The sequence below is a fragment of the Electrophorus electricus genome, chromosome 1 (assembly GCF_041902795.1).
Source record: "Electrophorus electricus isolate QZ-2024a chromosome 1, ASM4190279v1, whole genome shotgun sequence".
NCBI classification, from domain to species: domain Eukaryota; kingdom Metazoa; phylum Chordata; class Actinopteri; order Gymnotiformes; family Gymnotidae; genus Electrophorus; species Electrophorus electricus.
Window position 1 is genome coordinate 36,149,359 of NC_137497.1, and position 10,000 is coordinate 36,159,358.

General features: G+C 48.0%; 1 protein-coding gene and 1 pseudogene across 4 annotated transcripts in view; both read right to left on the reverse strand.

Annotated features, from left to right (window-relative positions):
* cnksr2a (connector enhancer of kinase suppressor of Ras 2a) overlaps positions 1-10,000 on the reverse strand; it is a 214,562-nt gene that overhangs the window by 20,493 nt on the left and 184,069 nt on the right. The gene's annotated exons all lie outside the window — the stretch shown is intronic.
* Positions 9-10,000, reverse strand: part of LOC145651308 (connector enhancer of kinase suppressor of ras 2-like) — a 44,955-nt pseudogene continuing 34,963 nt past the window's right edge.

The following is a 10,000-nucleotide window of genomic DNA, read 5'->3' on the forward strand; positions in this document are numbered from 1 at the left end:
CGGAGGAGTCATAGTGGGCTAAGCTTCCACCCTTCTCGCTTCTTGGCCCGCTTGCCCGTGTCCCGCTTGGCCGTGTCCTGAAGCCTGTCCCGCTTGCCCGTGGTCCGCCAGTTGGGAACCCGCTTGCTCCATGTCCCGCTTGGCACTGCGACTGTTAGGTACTCGTCCTGAACCTTGTCTTCACTCACATACCGCAGCATGGAGTTGTCTGAGAGAGAGAGGGACAGAGAGACAGAGAAAGAGAGAGAGAGAGAGAGCAGAGAGAGACAGAGACAGAGAGAGAGAGAGACAGAGAGACAGAGAGAGAGAGAGAGAGACAGAGAGACAGAGAGAGAGAGACAGAGAAAGAGAGAGAGACAGAGAAAGAGAGAGAGACAGAGAGCAGAGACTTTTTCATAATGTTGATCAGCGCATTGCACAAAATCCCTGTTATTAAACTTCACTTCATATTGCAGGAAATTGTGTCTATGGTAATGTGGTAATATAGGCTAAACTCTGCTATGGTCATGAGCACTGTGATTCGTAACACAACATATTGTCTAACCTCATTACAAGAAACAACAATTTTCAGTAACTCAACTAAGCTGTCAAAAGCACTATTTCACTCAGTGGGCCAACCTCCAGCACGGTTTCCTAAATGAGCCACAGTGCATGTCTCTAAAGCCCAATTCTTGCTTAAAAGAGGCATGCAGGAGTGATTTTCAGTCACTTGCCATGTCGGAGTTCCATCAGGGCCCAGCTCTTTAATTCCGAATCCACCATAGTCATCATTAGGGTCTTACTCCCACCCCTGGCTCCTCTGTTGCCTGGCAGCAGCCAATGGGACATAAAACCCTGCGCCGAGCTGCTGTCACAAGTCTCCATGGCAACGAAGTGGGATTGCAGAAAGAAGGCTCTCTGTCTGTCTCTGACAGAAAAAGTAAAGAACATGGTGGTAGCGTGAGTGTTTCACACAGGCCCTGGAGCTCTCCATTGATTATTAATTAAGCTCAAATTATTGTAAGGTTTACAAACTTAAAAGTTTGGAGTGGTGCAGAAAACCAAATGGAGATGAAATGAGAAGGAGTAAGTCTTATTTAGCCAAAGTCATTCTTTTATTCAACGATTTTCTAACAAAGCTTTGCACAAATAGATCTTTGGTTGACCAGATATCCTGGTGTGATAGAATAGCTGCTGATATGAGGGGGCTGGGAAAAATGGAGAGATTCTATGTGAAAGCACTGGCTCGGTCATCTAAGATCTCTGTGTATCTTCTGCCTTTGGGCTTCCTCTAGAGCCACTACCAGCTCCTGACAGCCTATAATCTTCCTCTTCTCCTCTTCTTCTTCCTCTCTCTCTCTCTCCCTCCCTCTCTCTCTCCCTCTCTCTCTCTCTCTCTGTCTCTCTTCTTTCCTCCTCTCTTCTTCTTTTCTCTTCTCCCTCTCTTCTTTCTCTTTCTGTTCCTTCTCCTCCCTCTCTCTCTCTTCTCTTCTCCTCCCTCTCTCTCTCCTCTCTCTCTCTGTCTTCATTCTCTCTTCTCTCTCTCCTGTGTGCTAGCCGCCACCTTGCAGTAAATTCTGGCAGAAAGCTGTTCTGCTCAGATTTCTTCAAAGAGTCAGAAAACACGAAAGGAGAGAGACATGAAAGAGCACAAGAGAGGGAGCTGGGGAGAGGTAAGGGTGGAGCGGGAGAGGAAGGAGATAGAGAGAGGAAGAGTGGAAAAAGAGAAAGAGATGGGTAGAGAGGCGGAGGAGCAGAGAAAGGTGGAGAGAAGGAAAAGCAGGGAGGTGCAGAAAGGGAGAGAGAGGTGGAGAGTGTGAGACGCAAACAGAGGGAGGTGAGGAAGTAATGTGGGGAGAGATGTTTGAAGGGACAGAGAGATCACAGCACTAATCTCCTTACAGTGCAGAGATTGAGTAGTTTAATAGGATCAAACAGCAGCCAAGAAAAAGCCATAACCACACTCACACAACAATCATTAGCCCCACACATCTGAAGTTAGTGAATAACATACAGATGAGTGAGTGAGTAAATGAGTAAGAAACAGAGACACAGACAGAGAATACTGGGGAAGAGGGAAACACACGAGCACACACTACACAGGCGGTGTTACCGAATTCATTCGTAGCTAATGTTTTAACCACAACTAGATTAATAATATTAATAACTAATAATAAAAATGACAATAATGATCTTTAACTGTCCTGCCTTTTCTGACCACGAAGATTCGATAGTGACTATATTGATCGGTCCCTGCCGAAGGCTGGACTTGGCGGCCCACAGGGCAACTTGGCGGGCGCCAGCGTTGTGCTCAGAGCCGCTAGACCGGCCGCCCTGCACCACGCACCCGGGAGCCATCAAGGGACTGGGAGAGGAAAGGGCTGTCTCGCTGAATGACGCTGCAGCGTGGGTGAGGGAGACAAAGCTTCCCCACGACAGAGAGGCAGTAAGAGAGAGAGAAGCAATGAGAGGGGGAACAAGAGAGAGAGAGAGAGAGAGAGAGAGAGGGAGAGAGAGAGAGAGAGGGAGAGAGAGAGAGAGAGAGAGAGAGAGAGGGAGAGAGAGGGAGAGAGAGAGAGAGAGAGAGAGAGAGGGAGAGAGAGGGAGAGAGAGAGAGAGAGGGAGAGAGAGGGAGAGAGGCACAGAATGAAAGGGAAGGAGGAAGAGAGAGAGAGAGAGAGAGAGAGAGGGAGAGAGAGGGAGAGAGAGAGAGAGAGAGGGAGAGAGAGAGAGAGAGGCACAGAAATGAAAGTGAAGGAGGAAGAGAGAGAGAGGCACAGAATGAAAGGAAGGAGGGAGAGAGAGAGAGAGAGAGAGAGAGAGAGAGAGAGAGAGAGGCACAGAATGAAAGTGAAGGAGGGAGAGAGAGAGAGGCACAGAATGAAAGTGAAGGAGGAAGAGAGAGAGAGAGAGAGGCACAGAATGAAAGGGAAGGAGGGAGAGAGAGAGAGAGAGAGAGAGGGGCACAGAATGAAAGGAAGGAGGGAAGAGAGAGAGAGAGAGGCAGAATGAAAGTGAAGGAGGAAGAGAGAGAGAGAGAGAGGCACAGAATGAAAGGAAGGAGGAAGAGAGAGAGAGAGAGAGAGAGACAGAATGAAAGTGGAAGGAGGGAGAGAGAGAGAGAGAGAAAGAGTGAGACAGAAAGGGAGAGTGATGCAGAAAGAAATAAAAAGAACAAAGAAAAGAAAACACAGGGCGACGTGGGCAGAGAGCTAGAGCGATGAGGTGCTGAGATGACAGGAAGGCCAGAGAGAGTCAAAGAGCAGAACGCTGTGGAGACCTAGCCTGGTGATGGCTAGTCTGCTTCTTTAAGGAACGAATTAGGCTCAACTCTGGTCATGGCATTCCAAAACAAAAACAGAGTACATAGTTACAAATATCAAATCGATAATACTCTCTATTTCTTGACATAACGATTAAATAATGCAATATTCAAGATATAATTAAATAACACATGCAAGACATGCAATAATAAATATTTTAGTCTGGTAAGTGAGTTATAATTAATCATTTTCCTTTTTCGAGATTAAACATCTGACATCTTTAAGCAGAAATAATTGTTCAAACCTAATTGTTTAAACCTAAAGGTAACTGCTGGAGGTTTCTGAAGGGCGGAGAAGGAAAGGCAGTGTGTGTGCGTGCATGCGCAGGTGCTGTGGTGTGGGTGGGTGTATGTGCTGGTGGTGTTAAGGTTGGTAGGGGAAAAGGGCAAGTACTCACGTGCTTAGCAGCTGTGTGTGCGCACATGTGTGTGTGTGTGCTGTATGGTGTGTGTGCGTATGCTGTGTGTGTGTATGTGTGTAAGGGTGTGTGTGTGTGCATGTGTGTGTATGTGCGTGTGTGTGTGTTGCATAAGTATGTAGCAAAAGTGCAGTGTATGTGTGGTGCAGATAGCTGCTGGGTATGCAGTGGGCAAAGCGTGCGTGTATGTGTGTGTGCGTGTGTGTATGTGCTAAAAGGCAGCTGCAGTGTGGGCAAAGTGTGTGTGTGCGTGTGTGTGTATGTGCGTGTGTGCGTATGTGCATGTAGTACAAAAGGGTAGTGTGTGATGGCACAAGTATGCAGCAGGTGTGTGTGATGCGTGAGCGTGTATGTATATGCTGTCGCTGCGCAAGGCAGTGTGTGCGTAGCGCATGCGCGTGTATGTGTATGCTAAAGGCAGAAGGTGTATGGTAAAGGCATATTGCTGGTTGTGTGTGTGCTACAAAATAAGGTATGAAGTGTGTGTGTATGTGCTAAAAGGCATGTCATAAAGGTATAAAGCAGATAAAAGGGCAGTGTAAGGCAGTATGCGTGTGTATAAAAGGCAAAGGCATGTGTGTGTGCGCATGCTGCAGTGTGTATGTGCATGCGTGTGCGCATGTGTGTGTGTGCGCAGGCCGCTAAGGCGCAGTGTGTGCTGGTGTGTGTGTGTATGTGTGTGTGTGCTGCTGCGTACTGGCAAGCGCAGTGTGTGTGTGTATGTGTGTGTGTGTATGTGCTGCTGTGGTGTGTGTGTACATGTGCGTGTGCGTGTATGTGTGTGTGTGTGTGTGCCGCGGGCGTGTGTGTGTGTGCTTTGTATGTGTGGTGGTGTGCGTGCGGGCCACACATGCGTGGTGTGTGCGTGTGTATGTGCTGTGTGTATGTGCGTAAAGGCAGTAAAGTGCAGCATCACAAGTATGTGGTGGTAAAGTTACAACAAGGTATGGTGTGTTTTTGCATAAAAGGGCAGTATGTGTGTGTGTGTGCATACGCCTCACATATATGTGTGTGTACTGCTATGTGTATGTGTGTGTTGTGTGCGTCGCATGCGTGTGTGTGTGTGTGCGTGTGTGTGTATGTGCGTGTGTGTGCGTGTGCTGTGTGGCGGGGAAGCAGCGCAGATGTGCGCCACATATGCAGTATGCTGCGTGTGTATGTGTGTGCGCCCACGTATGTGTGTGTGTATGTGTGTGTGTGTATGTATGTGTGTATGTGTGTGTGTGTGTGTGTATGTGTGCTAGGTTTCAGCGCCATGCATGCGTATAAAAGGCTTTGAGAAAACACACCACCTCTCCTGCCCTCTCGCGCTCCAGTCTGGCTGGAATCACAGTCTGGCACCTAGTCAGACTTACAGGCATAGAAATGGCCAGGCGGCCTGAGAAGGACATGCATATATTAGTGTTTATAGAAGCCATACACAAATCTGTCACTGTGTGTGTGTGAGGGAGAGAGAGAAAGAGTGAGAGAAAGAGGGTTTAGACAAGAGAAAAAGGAAGGACAGATGAAAGCCAGAGAGGGCTTGAGGACACAGTGCTCACTCTCTCTCTCCTGAAGAAACCACACAAGACGTGTGTGTCAAGATTTATGTAGAAAACCAGAGCTACAGTAGGAGCCAGGTTTTCTCCCTAAAGAAGCCATTGCTACAGGCATGGACCCCCCCAGTTAATAATAATAATGCTGGCTGGCCAAACACACATGGCACAGGCTGTTCTCTATGTTTAATTGCAGCAACTTGAAAGCACTGAGTATTCTCCAGACCTGATATGACGCGTACACACTTCTCACGCACATCCCACCAACACACGAGTACAGCATGCCTCTCGGGAGGCCTGACGTCAGCCATATGGTTCGAGGCGAGTCCTCCAGCCTCACAGCAATAATCTGTCTCCCTGGGACGCCTCAGCCTACAGCACTCACCTGCTCAGTTACAAGAGCAGCACTGACCTGCTGTCATTAACGCAACATGATCTCCCCATGTTGGGAGGAGCTTGCATTGAGGTTCCTTCCAATGTCAGTGCTTTTTAGAAAAAAAGGTCCCTGTCAGCAGTTGTAGACTGTGAACAAAACAAATGTTTAAACATGAGACTGTCTGCATGTGGTGTAGGAACTTTAACGCATTAGAAAAATGCATTTTTTCCTGTAGGCAACATACCGCATGTGTGATCTTGCAAATAAAAAATGGAAAATGCCCCTATACAACAAAGTAGAAATGAGTGTGTTAGATGAAAGTAGGATTTGTGTATAAAATATGTCATTAGAAAGACAAAGGCTTGTGGGCTGGAGGCCCTGAACAGGTGATGAGTGCAGTGCGTGTGTGTGTATTTGTGTGTGTGTGTGTATGTTTGTTATGGGCTGGGATGTGTGTGTGTGTGTGCATGTACCATAGGTGTGCCCCCACGGCGTGAGGGCGGGCCCGCGGCCAGGGTCACATTCTCAGCAGTAGAGCACGGCCTCCTCCCATGAGGGAAAGCGCTGCCTGTACTCCTGATCCAGGAAGGAGTTGGGTGACTCAGAGCTCCTTAGCCGCAGAGAGACTCCTCCCTGCCCTCGCTCCTGTCGAGAATGTTGCCCTGGTCATTCCTACACACAGGCCGTAAACACTCAGCAGGCACTTAATGGGCTGCCAGTCATGCTCACACCTCGGCCTGCAGGCCACCGGCCATAGACTGAACTGTATGCACGTGAGAGTGCCACGGGACCGGCTTGAGCCTGCACTGTAATCCCAGCGAGAATGCAAGCGGAGCACAAGGTCACGTTAAAAGATAAACAACGGTGTTATGGAGTCACCCTGAGTGAAAGGAGCACCTGCGTTACTCTCCTGGGCGTAGGGACCAGCAGGGAGGGAGGCTGTGATATGGAAGGTCGCGGAGGGCGAGCTGTCCTCTCTTGGAGGGTGTGCTGATGGTGCTTGTGGGTGTGGCCGAGCTGCTGGTGGGGCTGGGTGAGCGGGACTGCCGTGCATGGAGGACAGAGCAGGAGTAATCGATGGCGGATCAGAGGTCATATCGATCCTACACAATTTACACATCCGTTAAATCAAAGCCGTCAAAGAATGGGGGTGTGTCTGCCTAGAGACAGAAGTGGTTTAACAGGCCTTGAGAGCTCAGAGAGAGGCTGGAGAGCTGGATATGGTGATCACCACTGTCTACTTGCTTTCTGCTCCACCAGTGTCGGTCACTTGAGCCTGACACGACATGGAGTTTCAGACAGAAGTACTCCCGCCTTCCAAATAATGTACTGCCTTTGAACAATCTGATTAGGGTCTCTGTCAGCTGGTAGCAGGTCTGCAAGGTAATGTAACACAGTGCATGACAGGTTTGAAACTTTTAAAATATAGTAAGATGATATTAATATATAGTTAGAAAGAACTCATCAAGTACCCACATACGTGCGCCAACTTGTAATCAATATGCAGCTTAAACGTAGCAAATGTAGCTACATGCATGTTTGCAATAACAGCATTATATCAAACTTTATGAAAATTAATCTTTCATTATGAGCATGGTGTAAACTCAGTACTGCTATCTAGCCAGTGGTCTCTGATATCTGAATCAAACTGACTGAAATGGTATCTGATACTGATGGTTTCTGCTGGTATCCAGTTAAATGATTATTAAGTGGCATGATCCCATATGCAGGTCTGATAAACACAAATGCACACAGATACACATGCAAATAAACACTACACGCACACACAGCTGCTAGGAAGCAAGGCAGGAAGGCGATTAGGGTATGAGTTAAGGCAGAGGGTGGTGGAAATCCTCCAATTAAAAACAAAAAGCTGATTAAAGCCAGTCTTTCTGTTAGAAAACACACACACTCACACACACACACACACACACACACACACATACACACACACACACACACACACACACACACACACACACACACACACACAACTTCTTTGTATTGGTTTATGTTTATACTGGCTGAAAATGCTATGGACGCGTTATTACTCTACCATAATCTTAACATCACCACGATCTTAACCCTCAGAAAACCAAACGGAAATTTATTATTATTTTATTTCGTAGCACTTTTCACACAGAGCAGCCAAATGTCTGCGTCTCCAAAGAATTTTCATTTCTACTGGTGCCGTGGGACACACGAGAATGCACACCTCCCCCTTCCACACACACACACACACACACACACCCAAACACTCAACTCAAGTCTAAAACCTCTCTTCATTCTCTACTGCACAGCCCCAAGCCATCACCATGCAGCCAGAGCCCTCCCTGGGCGGCAATGCCCGCTGGGCTGTCCAGAGCCAGGCAGGTGCAGAGCAGAGCCGTGCGTGGCCAGCGCTGAGGCGGGAGCTAGCACGTCACCGAGGGGGAACCTGCCTGGGGCTGGAGGCAGACTGGGAAGCCTGGGAGGTGGGGTAGGTGGTAGAGGAGTGGGTGTGGGGTATGGGGAGGAGCTTCCTACCTGAAGGGCCAGGGGCTTCCCCACCTCATGTTTTTTAGCAGCGCTTTGAGCGGACGGGAGCGTGCTCTGGGGACGCTTTTTCACGTCAAACACTCCTCCAGGGTCCCCACGCAGAGAGTTTGCTCAAGCTTTTCAACTGCCAGCCCACCTACAGTGACAAACACAGGGTCAACAGGAACAAACACAAACACACAGACACACACCCAACGTTGCTAAACGTCAACTGCCGGATGACAATACACGCTTGTTGTCTCTTTATGTGTAAGGCAGAGATAGAGAGATCAAAGTGAATGTGCATTTGGCAGGTGCGTTTCATGAATGGGGCCTTAAGTCTACTTAAACCTTTTACATTTTGAGCACAGCCCAGGTTTGGAACTGACTGGGTAGGCTTTCAACTATCCACACACTGATTACAAAGATGAAATCGCGTTAGTGCACGATAACCACATGCTGCTGCCTTTAACTCTGATTCAGAACACTGCACGCTGGCTGAACATGCAGCACACTGCTCAACACTCATCTAGCTGCTAAATGATTAGAAAACCGCATACATAAAAACTAAGGAGAAGAAATCAATGCCACAAGTCTATGAGAAATAGGGCTGTTTGCACACACACGCACGCACACGTGCACACACACATTTTTAGAATGACCTGCATTTCTTCGTGAATGTCTCCTAAAATACACACATCATAAATTCCTGACTCAACCTTCTTGGCGGGGTGAGGTGCTAGGGGAGGAGTTTGAGGTGCCGTGCAGTACTTTCACTGTTCCTAGAATTGCACTCTTCTAGACTTATGATGTAATTCCTGGGATCTGTTGGAGCCACTCCTCCAGCTTAGAGGTCACAGCCCCAAGTGCCCCTATCACCACTGGGACAACCCTGGTTAGCCTTCCACATTCTCTCTGTCAGGTGCATCACCTGGGCCTGTCATATCCATTACCCCTGCTGTTTTCAGCAACTTATCTTGTTTCTGATTGGTCCATCATTACTTGCTTGTCCGTCTGGAACTGGAGATCCAATAAGATGGGAGCTGTGTTGTTTTCTACCACTTTCTGCGGTTCCTTCTGTTCGGACCTGGGCGTGTCCAGCTCATACGCCCTGCACATTTTCCTGTACATGATGCCACTTGGTTGTGATTCTCAGTTATGCCTCCCTCGGCAGCATATAAAACTAAATCGAATTCTGTTGCAATGTACACGCAATATGGTGCAATGTGTTATATGATGAACAAGCTTTTTTGGAAGATCTTAGAAGAACAGTTATTAAAAAAACAAAACTGGTCGGGTTCTAAATACGATTTCTAAACATAGGCCTCTGCCAGTCCAGTCAGGCGGAGAGTTTTAGTTTGTACTTGGACAGGAAGCGGGCATCACTGCTACTCTGCCTAAGAGTCCTGCCGGGAATCCGCAGACAAGCGATCGAGCTCCCTAGGATGGCAGCTGGAGGACTGCAGCCATGTTTATGAGTCTGTCGTAAGAACAACACTCCCCAAGAGTGCCAATCGCTTCTAGGCTTCCATGGAGGAAAGTGCAGCATACAAAACCCCTGCATACCGTCAAACATCCTAATGTCAGCTTTGATGTGTGATGGAGGCTAATATAATGTGAGTTATCTCTGGCGCCTCGGCGCCTGCATGGCTTGAACTCTTCCAGAGATCAATGAATCAAAAGCTGTATGAAGTAATTCTCCAGCAGAATATCAGAGCGTCTGTCTGCGATATAAAACCCAGAAGATTTTGGATCGAACAGCGCAGCAATAATGCAGAACTCCTGTGCAGGTTATTGATAAATGAGGGTTCACATACTTTTTTCCCAAAAAACTTGATCGATCCCTACTAGG